This window comes from Pinus tabuliformis, chromosome X, assembly GCF_031772625.1.
Source record: "Pinus tabuliformis cultivar Carrire ecotype Pingquan chromosome X, CPIR1, whole genome shotgun sequence".
Lineage (NCBI taxonomy): Eukaryota > Viridiplantae > Streptophyta > Pinopsida > Pinales > Pinaceae > Pinus > Pinus tabuliformis.
The window spans coordinates 1,542,407,700-1,542,433,500 of NC_142308.1; the positions used below are offsets into that span (position 1 = coordinate 1,542,407,700).

Genomic DNA, 25,801 nt, shown 5'->3' on the forward strand with positions numbered 1-25,801 from the left:
TCAATTTCTTCTTGCCTTTATTCTTGTTCTCAATAGATTTGGATGATTTCCCAACATCTGGGGTTACATTTTTACCTCTAGCCTCTAGATGAGTTGCTTGGACTGATACATCATTTAAGCTAGTTGGATTAAACATAAGTATAGTATTCTTCAAATAAATATGAAGACCACCTATGTATTTTAACAATGTGTCTGGTGAGTCCAATGATATGCCTAATGTTAAAGCTCTCTTACGAAATTCTTGAGTATAACTCTGAACACTTTGACCCTTCAATTGACATAAGGTTTGCCAACTCATCATTGCTTACTGCATATAAGCCAAAGGATAAAATTTATTTTTAATGGCAGAAACAAATTCATGCCAAGTTGAAATTATTTTACCATGCTTTTGAAGATATGCTTGTGTCTTGCCTTCCCACCACACAAGTGTGGTTCCTCCAAGATGAAGGCTAGCCAACTGGATCTTCTTCCTTTCTGAATCAACTTTCTGCACCCTACTGTTAGGATATTCCGACACATAGGATATAGTTAAGTTCAACTTGGTCTAGTATAGAGTTAGGTTAGAGTTAGGTAAAGTGTGTTTCTTTACCGTTGTATATTTTGTAACTTACAATCCGACGGTCACGATATGTAGTGATCCGACGGTTCACTCTCACCTCGGTATTACCGACACTTGATCCGTGGCTTGACACCCGATTGGTCCATGAGTTCTATTTAAAGCGCATGGAGGGTCATTGTTCGGGTAATCCGTGCATGAGAGAAGCTTATGTAAATTTTCATTCTTTGATTAATAAATTGCCTGTAGTACCCACGTTGGGACAGGCCGTGGACTGTTTCCCTCCTTGCACTTTGAGGGTTTTAACCACGTCAAAAATACTGGTGTATTGATTTGAGATCTGGTTGTGAGCGGTGTCCTTTTGGTGTTCTTTCTGAGGAACTTACCCTGTAAATTCCTACATGGTATCAGAGCTATTTGAGGGCCGCGTCCGTTGGTGATCCAAATCTGAAGCCGGTAGAACTGCATGCGGCTGTCGTTTCCTAGATCTGCTGTTTCTGACTGCTTTCGGGCCGAGAGGACTGCTCTGTTGCGTTCGGAGCATCTGTTCCAGTGAGGAACCCCTTTCGTTTCACGCGAAAAGGTTTCCGGTAGCCCTAGCTGCGTCATTTTTCAGATCGGGAGGTATACAGTGTTTTTTTTTGCAGTTTACTGTTATTTTCTCTCTGCTTATTTCGGTCTCAATTTATTTAGCCTTTTTTTTAACCGGATCTATACCTTTCATTTCTGCGTATGCTCTTTGCCCTGCGACTCTGTGCGATCTGGGCAAATCAGAAACAGAAAGGAAGGATTTTTCTCATGCGTATGCTCTTTTCCCTGCACCTTAGTGTGATCTCGGAAAATCAGAAACATTGAGAAAAATATTTAGTTTTTCGGCTAAAGCTAGCTTTGAGATTTTTTTTTTTTAAATTTCTAGTTTTTTGGCTAAAGCTAACTTCGAGCCGCAAGGTTTTTTTGGCTAAAGCTAACTTCGAGCCGCAAGGTTCGTTTTTCTTTGCATATTCGTGTTGTGTTTTGTGTTTTGTAGGGAAAAAGAGCTTTCTCAAGGCAAGCACGCAAACCAAGGCCCCCACCCCTCTCTCTCTCTCTCTCTCTCTCTCTCTCTCTCTCTCTCTCTCTCTCTCTCTCTCTCTCTCTCTCTCTCTCTCTCTCTCTCTCAAATTTTTTGTATAGATCAATTGGTTCAAAGCTATTTTAAGAGAGTAGAGGTCTTGGGTTCAAGTCTCCATTTTGTGGGGGCGGATTTTTTCATTCCCGCACATTCGCGCACTTTGCCGGCAACGTCAACAATTTTTTTTCAAAAAGCCATAACTTCTTCATCCGGAAGCCTTTTTCAGAGCCGTTTTTTTTAAAACCGCCTATTTTTTCGAGATCTATCCATTGGAACACTTACTTTCAGCATCTTCAGCTTCAGTTTTTTTTTAAAAATGGAAAGTCCATGCCAAGTCATTCTTGACAGCACTAACTACTTCCAATGGGTAGCCTACATGGAAGATTTACTTAGAAGTAAAGGTCTCTTCAGAATAGCCACAGACCAAGAGAAGAAACCAAAAGATGAAGACAAGGCAGCAAAATGGGAAAATAGACAAGATCAAGCACGTGGTTTGATAGGGATGTCTATTTCTCCTGATCTTAGATTCCACATTGCAGAACTTGAGACTCCTCATGAAGCATTAGAAAAACTTGCTAAAGTTTTTGGGATTAAAAATGAAATTAGAGCCCATCAACTTGAAAATGAGCTGCTTACTTTGGATCCTAATAATTTTTCTTGCATTGAAGATTTCTTGTCCAAATTCAAGACCCTTAGATATCTCTTGGAAGGTGTTAAAGTTAAGAAAGAAGATGGTAACCTTATTTATTCCATCCTTACTAAGTTGGGACCAGCCTACTCTGTATTTGTTTCCACTTTCCATTCTACAAGGGAAGCTTTCATTTGTCAAGGACAAGACTACAAGGCCCCTTCCTTTGACTCCTTTTGTGATTCCTTAATAAGAGAACAAGAAAAACTCTTACACCTTGGTCTTCTTAATCTTGGAAACTCTTCCACGAAAGCGTTAGCCGCCCAGCAGCAACCAAATTCAAAGAATCCTAAGAAGTCATATCCTCAAAAGAATGGTCCTAAACCATCTCAGCCTCAAAATGAAAGATCATTTCAGCAAAATGATAAGACCAATAAAAACAAATGGAAGAAGACTGATAGACATTGTAACTTTTGTAATCGAGATGGCCACTTAGAATCTAAATGCTTTAAGAAGATGGAAGCCTTGGAAGCCGCAATGAAGAAACATAACATCCATGTGGAGCCTACTTCAACTTCAACTTCCGGAATGGCACTTTCTGCATGTCATTGTCAATCATCTCAGTCTGGTTATGCATTAAATGTATCTTCTTCTTCTTCTCATTCTCATGAGTGGCTCATTGATTCTGGAGCCTCTTGTCACATGGCCAAAAACCAAGCCATGTTTTCTTCTTTAAATGATTGTAACACCAAAAATATATATATTGGTGATGATAGATCTCTTAATGTTGTAGGGACTGGAACTGTTCATCTAGACAATGGTCAGTTTAATGATGTATTATGTGTTCCAACCTTATCCTGCAACCTTCTATCTGTCTATCAGATAACTCATTCAGGTGAAGGTAAAATTGTTGAATTTTCACCTCATGATGTTGTAATCAAGGATCTAAAAGATCCTAAACAGATTCTAGCTACTGGTCTTGCTGATGATTCCAAAAGGTTGTATAAGTTTCACAACTTTGGGTCATCAAATCTTCCCTCAGTATTTGTTGCTCATAATGATGAAGTGAGCAAACTTTGGCATGAGCGATTTGGTCACTTAAACTATCGCTCCCTTCAGCATCTATGTAAAGAAAATATGGTGACAGGTCTTCCTATGGTATCTTGCAGAGATGGTGTTTGTTCCGGATGTGTACTCGGAAAACATCATCGGGACAGTTTTGACAAACGTGCCTCTTGGCACGCCTCAGCCCCTTTACAGCTTGTGCACAGTGATTTATGTGGTCCTCTTCCTGTTGCTTCATTCTCTGGCTGCAAGTACTTCTTAACTTTCATTGATGATTTCTCCAGACGCACTTGGGTATACTTCTTAAAACTCAAGAGCGAAGTATTTAACACTTTTTTGGCCTTCAAAGCCTTTGTTGAAAAACAATCTGGACATCAAATTCTTAAGCTAAGAACTGATAATGGTGGAGAATATGTTAAAAACACATTCATCAACTTTTGCACCGAAAATGGAATTCAAATGCAACATACTGTTCCATACACTCCACAACAAAATGGTGTAGCTGAAAGGAAAAATCGCACCTTAAAGGAAATGGCTAATTGTATGCTGCAATCTAAAGGACTCAGTCTTAGTTTTTGGGCCGAAGCAATTAATTGTGCAAATTATATAATCAATCGCACTCCTACTAAGGTTCTAGAGAATATCACTCCAGAAGAAGCTTGGAGTTCCATTAAACCAGATGTAAGTCACTTTCGTGTGTTTGGAAGTGAAGCATGGGCCCATATTCCAGATGAAAAGCATAAAGCTTTAGAACCTAAGAGTGAGAAATGTACTTTTGTTGGATATTCTGAAGATGTAAAAGGTTATAGACTTATTCCATTTAAGTCCAAAAATGTTATCATTAGAAGAGATGTAAAATTTGATGAAAATAAATCGGCCTGCGAGCCTAGTCCGGCGGATGTGCCACCTCTTCCTATCTCTTCTACTTTTGAAAACATTTCTTCTTCAGATGATGAAAGCGAGGATGATAATCCTCCCCCACCTTCTCAGGATCCTCAACTTCCAAGATGGGTCCGTGCTACTCGGGATGCAGCAGGTGATCTTGCCGGTGATCCTACAGATCAGCGACGTACACGTTCTCAGTTTGAAAGAGCCTCTTCTTTACTGGCTCAAGCTCCAGTAAATCATGATCCTGACACTTTTGCAGAAGCTTCAGGCCATCCACATTGGGAAGCAGCTATGAATGAAGAATATCATTCATTGATGACAAATGATACATGGGATCTTGTTCCTCTACCAAAGGGACGCAAACTTGTTAGATGTAAATGGGTTTACAGAACCAAGTATGGACCAGATGGGAAAGTTGATAAACATAAAGCTCGTCTCGTTGCTAAGGGCTTTTCACAGGTTGAAGGCATTGACTACACTGAAACCTTCTCCCCTGTTGCCAAAATGAACTCTATCCGCCTTGTTCTTTCCCTTGCTGCCTCTTTAAAATGGGAAGTCCATCAGATGGATGTTAAATCTGCCTTCTTGCATGGGGACTTGCAGGAAGAAATCTATATGGAACAACCCATTGGCTTCATACAAACAGACTCCAGCCTTGTTTGTCGACTTAAGAAATCCCTTTATGGCCTCAAGCAAGCTCCTCGGGCTTGGTATGCCAAAATGGATAGCTTTCTTTTAGAATCTGGCTTTTCTAGGTGTCATTCTGACAATACTGTCTACACCAAGAAAGTGGGCAACTCTCTTATCATCCTTGTTCTTTATGTTGATGATCTTATTCTTACTGGTAGTGATCCCAACCTTATAAACCATGTGAAGTCCAGCCTTAAAAAGAAATTTGAAATGACAGACTTAGGACACTTACACTATTTTCTCGGTCTTCAAGTCTTGCAATCCCAAGAGGGTATTTTCCTTTCCCAGTCCAAGTATGCTTGTGATATTCTTCGTCATTTTCACATGGAAGACTGTAAGCCAGCCCCTTCTCCCTTTCAGTCTGGAGTCAAACTTTCAGTCTCTTGTACTTCTCCTGAAGTTGATGCTACCTTATACCGTCAACTTGTCGGAAAACTCTTGTATTTAACCCATACTCGTCCTGATCTTTCCTTTGTTGTTGGCCTTGTTGCTCGTTTTATGCAAAACCCCCGTGAAAGTCATTGGAAAGCAGCTAAAAGAATACTTCGTTATGTTCGAGGTACAGTACAGTTTGGGATTCATTACAGTGCCAAAGCAGCTCCTCTGTTAGTTGGTTTCACTGATTCTGATTGGGCTGGTGACCCTGATGATCGGAAGTCTACTGCCGGTTATGTCTTCACTCTTGGTTCAGGACCTATTACATGGGCTTGTAAGAAACAGGCTGCCATTTCTCTTTCGTCAGCAGAAGCAGAGTATCGTGGTGCCGTGGAAGCTAGTAAGGAAGCCTTGTGGCTTCGTCAGATCCTATCAGAGTTTGGCTTTGAGCAGCAGCATCCAACCACACTTTGGTGTGATAATCAAAGTGCCATTCAGCTATGCAAAGATCCAGTCCAGCATCAGCGCAGCAAACACATTGAACTACACATGCACTTCATCAGAAAGCTCATTCATGACCATGTTCTTGAAGTGCAATATTGTCCAACAGATGATCAGGTTGCAGACATCTTCACAAAGGCTCTCACAGAGGCGAAGTTCACTAAACTTCGATATATGCTTGGAGTTCAGGAAGTTGTCACTAAGGGGGGATAGGCTCTAGTGCCTCCTTCCTTCTCCTATTGTGTCATATTTGTAAATCCTTCAATCCTATCCCAAGTTGTTCTTAAGGGGGGATGTTAGGATATTCCGACACATAGGATATAGTTAAGTTCAACTTGGTCTAGTATAGAGTTAGGTTAGAGTTAGGTAAAGTGTGTTTCTTTACCGTTGTACATTTTGTAACTTACAATCCGACGGTCACGATATGTAGTGATCCGACGGTTCACTCTCACCTCGGTATTACCGACACTTGATCCGTGGCTTGACACCCGATTGGTCCATGAGTTCTATTTAAAGCGCATGGAGGGTCATTGTTCGGGTAATCCGTGCATGAGAGAAGCTTATGTAAATTTTCATTCTTTGATTAATAAATTGCCTGTAGTACCCACATTGGGACAGACCGTGGACTGTTTCCCTCCTTGCACTTTGAGGGTTTTAACCACGTCAAAAATACTGGTGTATTGATTTGAGATCTGGTTGTGAGCGGTGTCCTTTTGGTGTTCTTTCTGAGGAACTTACCCTGTAAATTCCTACACCTACAATATACATCAATTTTCCTTATCCAATTATCAAGCTTTTCAGCATTAAGTTCTCCATCATAAATTGGCAAATCAAATTTTACATCTAATTTGATCAAAGAGGATTTCTTTTTCTTCTTCTTAGAAGAACTAGTTTTATGAGAAGAAGACAATGATGATAACGATGATGGTGATGATGGAGGAGATGGTGGAGGCTGCATTCCTCCTTTTCCTTTATCTTCTTTATTTGGAGGGACAAAAAGAAAAGGTTCCTCCACTCCTTTGTCTGTTCTAGGTGATGAAGGGCCTTCACCTCTACCTTTTCTAAACTCATTATACATCTCTTCCACCATTTCATGTATCGTCATGAAACTATCCAAGAACTGGGATTCTGACCCAAGTGGAGTTTCATCTACCATCCTTCTTCGTGAAAAGACCCTTCCAATCTCTGGATTTGCCTCAACAAGTTCACCTTCACCTTGTCTGAGCCTCAACCTAGTAAGCATTCAAATCTCCACACAAACTTGTCAAACCTTAAAAACCTTAAGCTCTGATACCACTTGATCCGATATTTGAAAAAGGTATTACAGATTATGTGTGAAGTTGCATATGTTACTTAGTGCAATGGATCGATAAGATTGCAAATAACATAAACACTTAAAAAATTATAAAAACATAATCAAACACATCAACACAACCAAAATTGATAAAGGAGTTCACCAGACTTCCTGGCTATGTCTCTTGGTCCTTGAGCTTCCAGTGTTGAACTCTTTATTATGTTCTTCAAATAGTTGTTACAGGTGTGAGCTCAAAAACAGAGTCTCAAACATGAAAATGGATCTCACTGTTGTGTTTAGCTCAAATCTTCGAGTCGAAACGAGTATACACTCGACCGTACTTGGTCACTCTGACCTCCAAGCCCCCTGGAACGATTCACAACACACTCCTCTATCAACTTTTCTCTGTTGTGGTATTTATATACCATGAACAGTTACAAACTATACTAAACGCAGAATAATACGTTTATAATAGAAACAAACTATAAACCAAAGGACTGGCGGGCGCAGGGTGGACCCTGACCGTCCAGCCTTTTCCCAGCGTTGATCTCGAGATCAAACAATCTGATGGCTATCATGTCCCGCTCATCAACTACTCCAGACAATCTGCACCGTCGATCTGTCCTGAGGAATCTGACGGCTGTCGTGCGATCTCACATTCTAACTAGCACATCTACTAATTCTCCAAAGGCATGCGAGAAAGTGGTTTTAGGATGCTACATGTCGACCGCTGAGTGGATTCACATAGATTTCTGAAAAACTATTTCCTGCCTTGAAGGCACGCGATAAACCACTTACCGCTTCTCGGCTGGAACTCAAAGGAGTTTAACTTCTTTTGCATAACTTTATCGTGTTCATTTTCTAGGATAACTTGTCTGCATGTTTCAATGCGATATGCGTCAATCTCCTTTGATTGGGCAATCTCCACTCTTGTTCATTGATCCCCATCGCCCGTGGTATGAACCAATCATAGAATGTCACATCACCTTTTTCGCTGACATCATCAAGAACCTGTGACTCTTTCTCGGGTTGCCACATGTCCTACTCACGTAGGCATTGACTTTTTGACCTAATCTTTAATTGGCTCTAATTTTTTCATCCGAACTCAGATTTACACATTGTTTGCACCATTGGCTTCGTATTAATGAGTACTTCAACATGATTCCATTTTAACCTATATTTAAAGAATTTTGATCTAGAGGCTATGCTAAATCCATTTTAGATCATATACAACAAATGATTGTTGTAGTTGAAAATTTTATGTAGATTAGTATGCATGGTTGATGCACAATTAGGATACTTATATAGAAGTAAAGATGTAGGATGTTGTTTCACATATACTTAGGAGACAGATTTGAAGGTGGGAGAGATGTTGGGAGGCCTTTTAGGTCCTTGTAAAGTCATCATATTAATACATTAGATATTAAATTAAATATATGATGAATATATAATAAAGGATATATGTACACCTAAAGAATGATTAGTGAGTCTAGGTACACTTGTTCCAACCATTTCCCTATTGTATAAATACTCATAAAGAGGGAATATGAACTCGGTTGTTTAACATCCATGATTATATATTCTTTGTAGAGTTACATGTTTATGATGTGATTTCTTTGAAGAACATCAAGTAATAAGAGAGATAAGAGAACCATTGTTGGGTGAGGTATCTAAGTGTTAGAGACTCACTAACTGCACAAACACCTACTAGATTGAAGATGGAGGCTAAAGAGTATAAGCTCACAACAAAACTCTGGATGTGTGTACTTTCCTATAAAATTGGTAGTTTTTGTGGATAATTTATCTATGTAGACCTCTATGCATGGTGGATGTACAATAAGGATACTTCTATAGGAGTAAAGACCCAAGATGTTGTTGCACACTTTCTCAAGACAAGTAAAGATTTGAAGCTGGGATGGATCTATTGGGAGGTCTTTTAGGATTTTTTAAAATCCTCTTATTAGTAAAATAGATATTAAAGTAAATATGTGATGAATATTAATGAAGAATAAAATACCACCTAATGAATTATTAGTCAGAGTAGGTACAATTGTTCCAACCATTTCCCTACTATATAAATACTCTTAAAAAAGGAATCTGGACTCAATTGGTTAAGCTTCCCATAATTATCTCTTCTTTCTTGACTTACATGTGTGTGATGTGATTTCTCCAATGTAGCCCCTTTCCTAAATGCCTATACAATCTAGAAGATTACAACATTTACCCTTAACAGGTACAGGACATGTTTGGCTGCAAGCTAATTCTCTCAATAAAAGGGCATTGACTATGAGGAGACCTTCGTTCCTATAGCAAAGACAAACACCATTTGATTAGTTCTATCCATGATAGTTGTTTGGTGTGAATTGACAAGTGGTTGATAAAAATACCACTTGTTGTACAAGTAGTTGCACCAACCTAACATAATATAGACAGTTAAGCTTAGTATAAAATAAAATATAGCTTGCACAATCGAAAATGAATGGATCAACATGCAAGTGGAAAAAGACACATAAGAAACAAAATAAGAAGCAAACTCTTTATTTAATTATCAATAGATAAAATCTTTGGTGGTCTTGAAGGGAGACACAAAAGAGGATTGGTTAAGAAAGGTGAAACTTCTCTAATACTCTTGAGGAGGATCCTTTTTGTTCTCTTTCTTGGATCTCTCGCTCTAATTCAAGAAGTTCACAAGCTTCTTCATTAGTGAAAATGTTGCCAATTGATAATGTCAATACATGCAATGGCTTGAGAGTTAGGAGAACCCTTAGAAAAAATTGGACAACACAACACTACTTTACTTATCTTACCAAATTCTAATCCCTTTCCTTGTATTTATAGATTTTCTTGCAATTTCATTAAAATTAGCTCCAAGTGCGCATGGAGCTCAATCTAGTTGAGAATTCCAATGCATGAAGGGACCTTTAATGTACCAAAGGACCATCTATTAATGTTCTTGAGCTTTTTATTGGCTTCCTTCAAGCTTCACCTTAAATTTTGATGGGATGTAGACATTTATCATGCCAAAAGTAAGTGAGATTTCATTTCTTATAGATCTACATGACTATCGAAGGAAGAATCATGCAAATCATGCAAAATCATCATCGTGAGTTTGAATAGATGGGTTAAAATCTACTTTTCTATATTTTTTCCACCATTTTAATTTGTTGATTTAATTGGCATATGTAGCTTTTGTCATCTTATTGTAATGATATTATTGACAATCACATGTATTATGTTGTGAGTGATTTTTAGGTGATAACAATAACATAGCCTAGTTGTGATCTAGGTGGATATTGGTTTTCACCCACCTATTCCACTTGGACCCCACCATTATTTCTTTTATTTTTTCAGTTTCCTTAATTATAGCACAATTTACTATTTCCGGCAGTCTTTTGGGTCCTGAACTTCCGGAGTCGTTTAGAGGCCCTAAACGACGTTTTTTCTAGAAAATGGGAAAATCTGAGTCTTTAACTCACATTTGTAGTTGAAAGTTTTATTCCTCGAATAGATATTTCTAACAAGGTGTCCTGCACGTCAAACAGAGATCGTATTCCAGATTTACAACCCCGGGAAGTTGATGTATCAATTTATCTCAACAAGGCCCATAGTTTTGGCACTTCATCTCCTAGGGTTAGTTTTTTGGATGTTTAGGGTTTTCACTTGTTTCTCAATAAAAAATCGGCCTTTGAGCCTCATTGTAACATAGTTGAAAGGCATGTAGCTGCCACATCTCTTCTCAAAGATAAGCTACCATCGCCCAAGCTAGTTAATTTCCATTCTATATGTAAGCATATTTCAATTCTTTGATATTAATGAAATGAAGTGTTATTTTTGTTGCAACTCGATATTTATGGTTATATTTGTATTCTTTTGTGTTCCTATTTAAGTTCAGATTAGTGGTATCAGAGGGGTCTACTCTTTCTCTGTTTTTCTTTGCATGTCCCCAACGACATCAGGGTATAAGGAGTTAGGGCTCGAACTGGTTGAACCTTTGCAAGACCAGCCTCACAAACCATGACGACCTCCCATGGCGAAAAAAAAGAAAGATGAGGGGATAGGAGATCCTTTCAAAATATTGCTCGAATAATCCCTCAAGCGAAAGAGGAACACGATGATGGACAAATTTTCCCGGATCCTCCGGTAGCTACCCACAAGCGACACATCTCCTTCCAATAGCTACTCTGGAAGCGCCACACCCTTTAAGGTACAAGTTAACTTCGAAATCCCCGTATTTGAAGGTGAGATAGATGCAGATGTCGTATATAAATGGTTAAATCTACTAGAAGGATATTTTTTGTTTCATGATTTTTCTAATCGGGAAAAGATTACTTTTTCACTCCTTAAAGTCCTCCCTCACGTCAAGGATTGGTGAGAAACCTACAGTGAGAATAGGGACAACAATGAAATCTCACTATTTTTAGCCACACCCAGTTGGAATTATTTTTGGGACGCCATCAAGGAGCAGTATTACCCTATCGGGAGCTATGAGGATAAATACATAAAGTGGACAACGCTATGGCAGGGAAGGGACCAAGACGTGTCGAAGTTCACAAATATTTTTCATACCCTTGCACGAAGTTGGGTATCAAGGATTCTTAGCGACATTTGGTACTCAAGTACCACGACTCTCTACGCAAGTACATCTAGGATGAGATGGATATCCTAGACATCTCCTCGCTCAGCTCTTCCTATCGATACACTGTCAAGATCGAACAAAAATTTAATAGAAGAATCGAGACTTCGGATCTGCGAATCCAAAGCAAGATAAAGGTGTCACCAAACCGTAGAACAAGGACAAATCCAAGGTGGGGTGACCCAGGACAACTTGTTGAAGTCGCAAGCAAAAAACCGCACCACGAAAATAAATAAGGACAGAGGAAAATGGTGTGAGTTCCATAAGAGTCTCACTCACAAAACAAGTGAGCATCGGGCTAAGCAGACATTGGTGGCCGAGTTGAAAGCTTCATAATCAAATTCATGTTCCGACTTTGAGTCAAAACCCGACAAGGGGAATAAAAAAGGGAAGAATATTATTGACGCAGAGCCCAGTGCCATCGTTTCCACCATCAAGATCTAGAAGAATGAACCCGGAGATCGAGAGGAGGGGGAGCACCTCTTCCACTCATAGGTGTGGGTGAAGGGTTCTCTGCTTCAATTCATTATCGACAACGGGAGCCAAAAGAACCTCATTTCAACAAAGGTCATGAAGTGACTGGGACTACCGACCATAGCACACCCGGAGTCGTACACCATTAGGTGGCTTCACCAAGGACGAGATCTCTATGTCATCCAACAATGTCGCCTTCCCTACAACATCAATCCTTTCATGGATGAGCTATTGTTGGATGTTTCTCCTCCTGAAGTTTGCGATGTATTATTGGGACAACCATACTTATGGAAGTGACATGTTGGGTATGAGTCTAGGCCTCTCATTGTTATTATTACTTTAGGTAATAAGTTGTACCCGATACCAAAGGTAGCACTGCCTACCACCATCTCTTTGATCACTGTGAAGAAATTCAATAAGATCATTTCCCAGACCGGGAAATTTGTTTTCTTATGATACACCCTCAAGGAAAGAAGAATATTGTGGCCACGACCTCTAGACATCATTCCTCCACATGAAATCAACATATAGACAAGGTCGTGGAGGAGTACAGGGACATTTTCACTTCACCCACAGGGGTACCTTTACACTGCCAGGTCAAGCACTCCATTGATCTGACCCCAAGCATGCCAATACCCAATGGACTAATATATCGATGCTCTATTTTGGATAACGATGAAATCAAGAGGTAGATTGAAGATTTTTTGTAGAAAGGGCACATTAGGCCAAGTTTATCTCCCTATGGGAGCCTGATCGTATTGGTACAAAAGAAGGACGGTACCTAGAGACTATGTATTAACTATCGGGTGCTGAACAAGATCACTATCTGAAATAGGTATCCAATCCCACGGATTAATGACCATACGAAACAACTCAAGGGGGGGAAATATTTCAACAAGATTGACTTGAAGTCTGGTTATCACCAGGTACCAATCAAACCCTGTAATGTGTGGAAGATTGCCTTTAAATCCAAGGAGGGCCTTTTCGAGTGGCTGGTCATGCCTTTCGGGTTGATGAATGCCCCCACAGTGTTCATGAGGTTAATAGATAACATCTTCCAACCCTTCATCAACTCATTCGTGGTGGTGTATTTGGATGACATCCTGATATTTAGCCATAGTTGGGAAGAACACATCCACCATATTTTTACAGGTCCTCCAAATCCTGCAACAACATAAGTTGTGTGCCAATTTGGAGAAATTCACTTTTGGTATGACCCAAGTTCAATATCTAGGCTACATCATTAATGAGCGAGGTGTGCATGTGGACCTAGCAAATATAAAATTCATATGGGATTGGCCATCCCCAACCACTCTAACAGAGCTCCGCATCTTTCTGAGTCTTACCAATTTCTACTGTAGATTTGTCTTGGGGTTCTTTCTTATCGCTTGGCCTTTAATTCAAGTCACCAAGGGTGGAGCAAAAGAAAATTTATTTTGGTATGAATCCCAACATAAGGCATTTTCCGAGTTGAAGCAATGCCTCTTCTCTGCACCAGCCCTCACATTACCAGACCTACAACAACCATTTGATATTGAGACAGATGCCTTCGACTATGTTATTAGTGCATTTCTTACTCAGTAGGAGCATATAGTGGCATATCACAATGACACACCCCACCTATGAAAAAGAGATGTATTCCATTGTGTAGGCCCATTGACAATGGAAGCATTACATTATGGGGAAGGAAATGGTCATCCACACAGACCACTGATCCCTGTAGTTCATACAGACACATGGGAATTTGCATAATGATCGCCATCAGAAATGGTTTACATACCTGCAACAATTCCATTTGAACATTAAGTACAAGAAGGGCAGAACCAATAATATTGTAGAGTACCTTAGTCGACTGTCAGTCATGGCGCTGACCACTGTGTTCGACTCTTGTGGGAACAAGACTCTAGGGTGGCTGCATATTTACAAGAGCGATCTAGCATTTGGCAACACATACCATACGTTCCTAGAAGGTAAGCAAGTTCCAAATTTTCACCTCTAGGATGCACTATTATGCCAACTGGGACACATTTGTGTTCCTTCAAGAAAGTGTGCCAAGATGATTTGGGAAGCGCACTATAGTCGAGTCGCTAGACATTTCAGAGTAGAGAAAAAAATGGAAGTGTTGCAGAAGTATTTTTATTGGTTAAACCTTCGACGAGATGTTGGGAAGTACATCAGATCCTGCATTGCCTATGCCATTGCCAAACCAACCATCAAGAAGCAAGGCCTATATACTCCTCTTCCTACTCCTAGTCGACCTTGGGAATCCATCTCCATGGATTACATGTCGGGCCTTCCTTCTACTAAGCATGGCAACGATTGTGTTTTCATGGTCATTGACAAATTCTCCAAGATGGCCATTATGGCGATCTGCAAGAAGAGCATCACAACAAAAGCCACTGCTAAGCTCTTCTTTGAACGAGTGTGGGTACACTTTGGGATACCACAGTCCATTATCTTAGATCAGGACAGGAAGTTCCTAAGTACTTTTTTTTCAGGTCTTTGGTCGATGTTGGATACCAAGATCACTAAGTCCACGACTTTCCACCCCCAAACGGATGTCCAAACTGAGGTCATCAACAAGATGATCATACACATTTTGTGCATGTACAACTCAAAGCACCCACGCACATGAAATGAAAGCCTTCCCTATGTCCAGCACAACTACAACAAATATCTCCATAACTCAATTAGCCACAACCCCTTTCATGTGGGGTTGGGATTCCAGTCACTATGTCTCATTGATGTGGCCATACCATTTGCAGCTACTCAGGCAGATTCAGCTCATGTCTAGTCTAAAGATGACAGGGCTAACAACTTCATTGAGTGCATTCAGTACATCCTCTAGCAGGTCCATGACATATTTGACAGAGCCAATTCTAAGTAAAAGCAGTGACATGATCAGCATCAGGTGGGACACAAGTTCTAGGTGGGCAACAGAGTTTGGATACATTTGCAGAAGCAACGCTTCGCTGGGCCCCACTGCAAGCTTCACCGGCTCTGATATGGGTCGTAAACCATCACCAAGGTTGTAGGTTAAAATGCCTTCAAGCTCAACATTCCACTGTTCCTTGGCCTGAACCCATTATTCAATGTAGTCAAGAGGTTCACGAGGGACCAAGTTCAATAGAAGTTTCCTCATCTCATGGAGGCATTCAACATAATGGGGACCATTGCTTCCTAAGGGGGGTTGGGCGGGGCCAACTGATCCGAATGGATAATGGTAGCTACTTGTATATTCCACTTGGACCCCCACCATTGTTTCTTTCAGCCTTTCAGTTTCCTTAATTGTGGCATAGTTTACTATTTTTGGTAGTTTTTGGGTCCTGAACTTCCGGAGCCGTTTTAAGACACTAAACGACGTTTTCTTGGAAAAAGTGAAAATGTGAGTGTGTGATGGAAATTTGCAGTTGAAATTTGTAGTCCTCGGATAGATATTTCTAACGAGATATTGTGCGCATCAGAAAAAGATCACATGCCAAAGTTACGATCTTGGGAAGTTGATGTACCAATTTACCCCAACAGGGCCCACAGTTTTGGCGCTTCATCTCCTAGGGTTAGGTTTTTGGATGTTTAGGGTTTTCCATTATTTCTCAATAATAAATAGGCCTTTGAGCCTCATTGTAACACAGTTCAGAGGCATGTAGTTGCCACATCTCTTCTCTTCTCAAAGATAAGCTACCATTTCCCGAACTAGTTTATTTCCATTCTATATGTAAACATATTTCAGTTCTTTGATATTAATGAAATGAAGTATTATTTTTGTTGAAACTTTGTATTTATGGTTATATATGAATTCTGTTGTGTTCCCGTCTAAGTTCAGATCAGGTTGGAAGGTCCATCAAATGGACATGAAGAGTACTTTCCTTAATGAAGATTTGGAGGAAACAACATCTTTTGTATAGACTTTAGGAGCTTTTTTTTACCTCTATCAAACACAATTGTTTTAGTTTCCAAGGAAGGAGAATCTTGTGTACAACCTTAAGAAGGCTCTATATGGCCTAAAACAAATACCTTAACCCTGATACATTAAGATTGGTAAGTACCTGGATGGACAAGAGTTCCAACAAAGTTCTTCAAATTTTAATGTATACATCAAACCATTAATTTTGATATTATTCTACTAGTGATTTATGTAAATGGCATTATTATTACATATAGTGCGGCAAGTGGTTTTGAATAGATCAAATCTGATGTGAGTAATTCTTTTGACATGAATGATCTAGGCATCTTACATTACGATATATGTGTTGAAGTTTGAGAAATAGATAGTAGCATTTTTGTCTCACAAAAAAATATGCCAAAAGTTTGCTTTGACACATTCAAATTGGTATATTACACAATCTTGTCTACAGCTATGAAGAGAGTATTGAGCACTGAATTAGTGAAGGTTGACTCTAAGGTAGCTAATGAGTCAATGTATAGGCTACTGATGGGGAGCTTAATATATCTAATAATGATTAGTGCTTATTTGAATTATGTTGTGAGCTTCATTTCTAAATTTATGATAATGTCAAAGGTAAAGCATTGGACTGCATCAAAGAGAGTGTTGAGATATGTGAAAGGAACATTTCATTTTGGCATCTTGTGCATCAAAAGAAAAGACATAACCTGTGTGGGTTTACAAGTTCAAATTGGGCAAGTTTTGTGGACCAAAAAAACTTAAAATTTAGATATGTTTTAGGCTTGGCACAAACATAATCACGTAGAGAAGCAAGAAACAATGTGCAATATCCTTTTCATCCACATAATCAGAATATTGAAGACAATTAAAAGAGTGTGTGAGGCAGTTTGATTCTTTGGTTCAAGAGAATGCTTTCGAACATAGAAATGCAATAGACAAAGCCAAACACCCCTTCTCTATGACAATCAAGAGGTCGTCCAATTAGCCAAAAATCAGTTTTTCACAAACATGCCAAATATATTGAAATATATTGCCACCTCATCAAAAAGCTTGTAAAGCAGGAATCTATTGAGTTACAATAGACCTTTTTGCCGAAGTCCTAAATAAATGTAAAATTACTTAATAAACCTGGTATAGTTAGTAAATTGACCATTAAAAATGTCATTAAGTAAAGCAGAAGAATGCAATGGATGGAAGTAGCCTGTCTCTTCGGAAATTCCATTCATTTTCCAAATCAGAAGAATGCAACTAAATTTTGAGACTCCTTATCAGAGTATAACACAGAATGATTCTCTGGTATAAACAGCTAAAACTGTCTAAAGTGGGCCTGAAAATAGCATGCACTTCTTGGAGTCAGAAGGCTAACCACATTTGGTTGGATGGCCGCATTATTAAATAGATGTATTTTACAATATTTCAGATTGCATACACACATGTTGGACAAGCAGCAAGGAAATTAGTGTCTGGATATGTGATGGGCAGAAGGCCCCACGCTATATTTCTGGATAGAGACGGTTCTCTGAACCAGGGATGGTCAGAAGGCCCCACGCCATAGATCTGGAAAAGAGAGAATTGAAAATATGGTATTATAATTGGGAACTCTTACGTTGGTAGGTAGTTTTTATATTAGAAGATGAGCATTGACCACATGTCCAGAATCTTTTCACATTTTTCCATTCTTTGCAACGCTGTATGTCAGATTTTCCTTCACATTTTTTTTTTCTTTATTGTTTTACGTTTGAGTACTTCCTAAAGTATGATGAAGCTGAGAAGGACTTTATGTTTGAATACTTCCTAAGTATGATGGAGCTGAGAAGGACTTTAGCTCAGAGATGGGAGTTTTGTGTTTCATTGGTACGATGAAACTGAAAAGGACTTTAGCTCATAGATGGGAGTTTTGTGTTTCATTGGTTTATGGTTATAGGTTTTTATTTAATAAAGGTAGGAAAATTTACTATGTCAAAATAGTAATGAGGATAGTTATTTTTGGCTGCTATCCCTGATATAGGCTTACTTATTACCTTTATTCAAGGAAACCACATCACTTGGAATAACACACTGGTGGTCGTAAGGGGCAGGCTTTCATTCTTGTCAGATGCCTCTGAAGGAGCAGGCTTTCATTCTTGTCAGATGCCTCTGAATCTTGGACAGTTAACTTGATTCTTTATGTCTAAGGAAAACAAACTCTTAACCAAGCAAAAACAAGGTTATAACTTTTATATGGAATTTATTTTTATTTTGTTTTGTTTTGGTTTTTTTAGTTGAAAAATTATTGAAATTTGAAAGTACAATTTACCATTTCATATGGGGTATTTAGATTTTTCTTTTAGTTTCCAGCTGTTGAAGAATCATTCAAAGTTTAACATAAAATTTGGGTTTTGACAGAGTATTTAGATTGGTTTTTGTTTTTTCTAGTTTTTTTATACTTGAATTTCATTTTCATGTGTTTTGGTTTTATTTTATTTTTGAGTATTGATAATTTAAATCATCTTGAAAATCACATAAATAAAACTAAAGATGAAATTTAAATTTCAAATATAATTTAATTAATTTAAAATTATTTATAAAAAATATATTTAAAATCCTAGAGGATTTGCTTGGACGTCTAAAAGTGGTTGGAATTAGGCAAAAAATTCAAAAAATCTTATAATAAGAATGTTTGAATCATATTTTTGATGGTGGAAATAGATTCGGCACAATCAAAAAAATTTGGAACATTCAAAATCTTGAAGTTTAACCGCTGTAACCTGGATTTACAAATATCCTTGCAAAATTTTATTAAAATATTGATGAAATTTCCATAATTTTCAAAACAAAAAACATCCTAGTTAGACTACTGCTATGCCATGCTGTAAAACTCATTCGATTTCGTTAATTAAACAAAATCAAAATTCCGATTTCGTTAATTAAACAAAATCAAAATTCAAAACTTTATTATTGAGTACTTCTTAAAGTGAGTAAAAGATGTTTCCTGGATATAAAACATAAAAATGTTTTATGTTTATTATTTACACATATCTTTACACCTCTAAAGACTTGCTTGACAAATAATCACACCGAAGAAAGAGAATAAAATCATTGAAATAGTATATGGCATTTAACAGAATTGATGAAAAAAATTAGAATGGCCTTTTTACTGCCATTGCAGTTCTATTTGATTCGTACCTTCTTTTTCTCTATTCTGCTTGCTTTCGCCCTGTTCACCAGTGGGCTTCTAGATTCTGGTTTTCTATTGTACTCTAGTTTTTAGTGTCCACATGTTTCTTCAGGTTGGAATGGGATGGGATGTTTTTTCTGCTTGGCATGGTGATTATTTTAGTAATACATATTTTCGATTTATTGAGGAAATTATAAATCTCTTACTTATTCAAAGATTTGATAAGGCAAAATTTTAGATAGGAAACTAAATATTTTATTTTCATTTAGTCATCAACTATTTATAGAGTGTGGTCACCTTTTCTTCTATGGAAATTTACTGGAAACAAAAGGACATGATGAACATGAAAATTTAGAAGAGCAGAACCCTGTTGAATAGCAAAATGAGAGTAAAGAACTTTCAAATCGGAATCAGCAAAAACCAAAAGCATAAACAGATTTCAAAGGTTTTTAGCTGATAGCTAAATCTTTTAAAACGTGAGGATTTGAGAGTTGAATTGTTAGCAGAGGAGCATGAAAGTGAAATCAGTGGTGAATAAGTTAATGGGCAAACTATTATTAACTACCTTAGATTCATCTAATCTGGATCTATTATGATTTAATGGATAAATTATTATTAAACAGCCTAGATCTATCTAACTCTGGATCTATTATGAGCCTAGAGAAATCAAATCTTCTAAATACAAATTATTGATTCAAATTATTAAATCTAATAATATTAATATTAACATTAAATTTGACACTAATATTCATATTCATATTAATATTAATATTAATATTAGATTTAATAATATTTTTATATAGTATGATAACAAAATTTATAATCAAACTACATTAAATTAATATTTTCAAATATTACAATTTTAATTTAGAAATATTTATGTCTTTGAAGATTTTAATATATTCTTAGACGGATTTTTTTTCGGTTTTAAAAATAAATATTTAATAAAAAAATATTAGAACATTTTGAAACATTATTTTCCATTTTTAAATTAAATTATATTATAATTTTTTAATCTATAAGTTTATTTTCATTTTTATTTTAGATTTGCATTAATTTTTTTGATGCATCCAAGATACATACCGGTTGACTTCCGGTTGACTTAATTTGATTGGAAAAACCGATGCAGATTAACTTACTTTGATTGGAAGAACATTTTGAACATACCAGAATCTTTGGAAGCACATTTTGTACACACCAGAATCTTTGGAAGCCAGATCACCTGGATCAGTGGTAGCCATTTTAGACATGGCAGCCCCTAACGAGCCATATATCAAGTATTAAATGCACCCGGAGATGCACGCGACATAACTCGTTAACACGCAAAATGCAAAACTCGTCACTAAATAAAAAAAGGCATTTTGCATATTAACCAGCTATGTCGCGTGCATCTCCGGATGCATTTAATACTTGATATATGACTCGTTAGACGCTACCTTTTAGACATGAGGTCCACAACATTTTCTTATTTAAAAAGTTATAGCTCGTATGTCTATCCAGTGTTTATTACGAAGACATCTCGACTTTTCTTTACAAAAAGAATTTTTTATATATATTAAAAAAAAAAAAAAAAAAATAACAACAATTCATTCAATACCATCTCAATTATGTCATATTTAATTATACTGCAGTTATTAAAAAGTTTCAACTAAAATATTATAATAAATTATTGGTATTTTTATATCTCGAAAAAATCAAAATCCCTTTTGGATGGTAGCGAAGTCAACATTTTTGTTACAGAAACTTTAATTTTTACGCGTGTAGATTTTAAATTACTTAAACAAATAATAACTAAATTTTCAATTATATATATATAAATATAAAAGTTTTAAATTATTTTTAAATTAATTACAGATAATAAAAGAGATTAATAATTATACATATATTTTATTTTATTGTTATGTATATGGTTTCAAATTATTTTAAATTAATTATTTAAATAATTAAAATTTTAATTTAATATGAGAATATACTGTTATAGTTTATTTATTTTTTATTTTTTTTAATATATTTGTTAGTAAGTTTTGTTTGAGATTTGTTATAATTATAAGTTTGAATTGTGAAATTTAGATAATTTTAATCTTAATATTTTGGTAAAAAATATGTATATTGTATAGGGATTTGTGTCTCCCAAAAAATCTATTCATTTTATATTTTCACATTTATGGGATTTGTGGAAAAGTCCTAAAACTGCTAGGGACTTCATCCGGGAGTCTAGGACTTGCCGGTAGTCCCCAAGTTGTTCTGGCATATTTCAGGGATGTTTTTGGGGGATTTCAAGGATTTTCTTGGTAGCCTTTGAAATGATGTTCTAAGTAGATTTCAAAGAATAATCCAAGCATATATCGTCACTTTTCACAATCATAGACATTGGCGGTTGAACAATATAATCATTTTACCTATCCATTATTTTTGTATTGCATTCACTTTTCATAATCATAGACATTGACAGTTGAACAATATAATCAATTTTACCTATCCATTAATTTTGTATTGCATTGAATCTAATTTTGTGGTACAAATTGCATCTCAAAGCATGGGTTTTGTATGATGGGTTTCAAATTCAGATTTTGGTGTTTTAGATATTATATTTTCAATGGAAAATTTACAAGTAGCGAAACCTCCATGTCAAGAAAACAACAAATGCAAAATTTCAAAAGGCTAATCCTTGTGGTTGTTGTTCTTGTTAGATATTCTTAGTTTTTACATATTTTACATGGATTTCTAGGATTCATTCAAGTTTTAGTGCTTTTGCCATTCCAACCTCAAGCATTGTGAAAACAATCAAACCATTGTGACTTGGATTGGTAGGAAATGTTTAAATAAATTTCTATTAAATCCCCTTGTTTATTTGAAATATGAATTAAATAACTTTACAAATCAAAGTATTTTATAGTGGCTTTCTAGATAGTTGTAAAAGTTTACAAAACCAATTGAGAACGAAATGTATTTTATGTTTAGCTTAGTCATCATTAACTAGCAATATGAGGAAGAAAAACTGCTATAGAGACAATTCTTTGTCTTATAGACTCTTAATGGACCTTATTGCAAATTGAAATGAATTACACTTAATTTTCTAAAGTTAAAGCTCATGTCTAGCAGGCTTACCAAAAATTATATTACATCACCATATTTTAATGAAAAAAAACCAAGAGACTAGAATAATTAAATTTCACCCTTTATTTTTTTTAACGTGTATGAGTTTTAAATTGATTAATGAACTTCAACTAGTTTGAATCAGAAACTATTTTTGGTGACTAGATGGTTACCTCTTTGGTGTGATCCCCATGCGAAGGATAGATGTATTCACAAAACAAATTTAGTTATCAGGATGGTTTTACATACATAACTATTCCCTTCCCAGAAAAAGGCCTTTACCCCAACCAATCAAATGTAAATGTGAAGCAAAAACTCCAATCTATTTACGATCTAACAAAAAAAATACCAAAAACTCCAATCTATTTATGATCTAACAAAAAAATATACCTTAGTCGAGGTTGAGTATCGAGATTGATTGTTGGATTGTTTAGCTTTGATGGTGCCATCACTTGAAGGCAATTTTCATTGGAGAAATCACAAATGGACCCAATGGTTTGAAATATATTCATCATTTCCAAATTAAAAGAACAACATATAACTCAATATAAACAAAATACGTTACTTTAAAAACATATTGCTACATAATAAACAAATATTAAGAACATGTTAGTACATACAAAGTCATAAGATACTAAGTTGGATTGACAAAATCAAAACATGGGCTTACCCAACTCCTTGTATCAGAAAAAAACGGGGGGAGGAAGAGGTAGGCCGCTTTTCTACATGAATTCTAGATGACAAATGGAGGTTGTTTAAAGATTCACTGAAAGCACAGATTTTGGGTTATTTCCATATAACTCTATCAAATCATTATTTACGGACAATGCTATGAATATGATCAATGGTATACATATAACACTAACTTGAAGTTGAAAATGGTACAATCCATTTTATTGCTTGGATTCAATTTCTGTAAAAACCTCTTTTTCCACGAAACCATCAATTTGGACATATTAGAGACTTCACAAGATGATTACCTCTTTGGTGTGATCATGATGGTCAAGATAGTTGCATGCACAAAAGAAATTTATTTATCGAGCAAGTTTCACAAACCTAACTATCCTCTTACTAGAAATAGGCCTTATTTTTTCAAACTCCAATCTATTTACGATCTAAAAAAAAACCTTAGTCGAGGTTGAGTATTGGTATTGATTGTTGGATCGTTTAGATTTGATGGTGCCATCACTTGAAGGAAATTTCCATTGGAGTAGTCACAAATGAACCCAATGGTCTGAAATATATTCATCATTTCCAAATTAAAAGAACAACATATAACTCAATATAAACAAAAATAAGTCACTTCAAAAGCATGTTACTACATATCAGACAGTTGAATATAAACAAAGCTTAATAACATTTCAGCACATATCAAGTCATAAGATACAAAGTTGAATTGACAAAATCAAAACATAGGCTTACCTAGCTCCGCGTATAGGGAAAAAAATGGTAGAGGAAGAGGTAGGTTACTTTTCTTCATGAATTACATGAATTCTAAGTGAAAAATGGAGGAGGTTGTTTAAAAATTCACTAAAAGCACATATTTTGGGTTATTCTCATATAACTCCAACAAATGAGTCCTTATGGACAATGCTATGAATATGATCAATGGTATACATATACCACTAACTTGAAGTTGAAAATGGTACAATCCATTTTATTGCTTGGATTCAATTTCTGCAAAAGCCTCTTTTTCCAAGAAAGCATTAGTTTCGACATATTAGAGACTTCACAAGATGATTACCTCTTTGGTGTGATCCTGATGGTCAAGATAGTTGCATGCAAAAAAAATAAATTATTTATCAAGTAGGTTTCACATACCTAACTATCCTCTTACTAGAAATAAGCCTTATTTTTTCTACTTTCCCAAATCCTCCAAGTCATTTCCAATAAAAATACTACCTTGACTAATCAAATGTAAACAAGGAGTGAAAACTCAAATCCATTTATGATCTAACAATAAGGAACTACCTCTTTCGAGGTTGAGGTTTGAGATTAATTATTGTACCGATTGTGCAAGAACTTCGAGAGCGATATCCATTGCTACGGTCACAAATGGACCCAAAGATATGAAAATATTCATTATTTCCAAATCTAAACAACAATGTACGGGTGAATATAAACAATTTACTTAAAAAGCATATTATCACAATTGAATATAAACAAGTTATTTTAAGAACATGTTAAAATACACAATCTTACCCAACTCCTGGTATAGGCACAAACACTGGTTGTGGAGGAAGCGATAGGTAGCTTTTTTGCATGACTTACATGATTTATGGATCATAAATGTAGAAGGTTTTAAAAATTCACAAAAGGAATGGTTTTTGGATTATTATCTTACAACTCCTACAAATTAGTCTTGTGTAAAGTGCCAAGGGATCTGTAACATGCACAATGTTAATGATTGGTGTGGTCACAAAACTAGAGGACACAGTCACAACCCCACCATATCCAGTGATATTCAAATTGTATTTCCCCCCATTGTTGCTAATTTCCATTGTGTTGGCATGGTTGTTAAAATCTTGAAAATTGTCAATGTGTAGAACTTGGAAATGCAATGGGCTAACAACAATTATTTCTTCTCATTGATTGTTAAATTGGTGAGCATTTTCTTTGGGAGAGAAGAGAATGCAGTATTAGATGTTGCAAATATTGCAATACCTTGATTTGTGTTGTTTGGTTCTACTTGTAAAACTATACGAAGGTTGTTGGATTCCAAGAGACTCAAGAAAGTATTAAACGACCCAATTAATGATAGCAAAGCTATCATATTGGTGAAGATCAGTGCTAGTGTTAGTGTTGGTGCTGGGGTTGGCTTCAATATGGATGTTAGTTCAGCCGCAAAAACTACAATGCCTCCATTCTCATTACAATGGCTACCTCCCATTATTCCCATCATAACAATCAAACAAACCACTATCTGGATAACTGCACTACAGTTCTTCATTGTCACTCCAATTGGATCAACCACACCACCTAATCAGACAATAAAAGGAAAAAAAATTAGACATGAAGCCTATTCATAACCAGAACTTCCAACATGTTACTCTACTCTACTCACTATTTCTAGAAGGTCAAACCTACTCAAATACTCTACATCAATAGATCACAGTTGTCTTAATCACACAAAAATAGCAAACAAAAAGCAAGAGCACCCATCTCATCAATCTCAGTTACATTGTTTATAGTAATGATTCATGAATAAGAAGCAGAATCCACACCAGAAGGCCTAAACAATTGAAGTTTTATTGTGAATGAAAATCAGGAACAGATAGTATGTTAAGATAAATGCATAAAGCTATGGACATTGCAAGAGGAAAAGGTGGGATGATTGTAGGTCTCTTTCTAATCAAATGTAAACAAGGAGTGAAAAATCGAATCCATTTACAATCTAACAACAAGGAACTACTTTTTTTGAGGTTGAGC

The 25,801-nt window shown here is 36.4% G+C and overlaps 1 pseudogene; it reads right to left on the bottom strand.

Moving 5' to 3' along the window:
* The window catches only part of LOC149145931 (fasciclin-like arabinogalactan protein 7), a 171,266-nt pseudogene extending 145,944 nt beyond the window's left edge, over positions 1-25,322 (bottom strand).
* Positions 25,323-25,801: the final 479 nt, after the last annotated feature.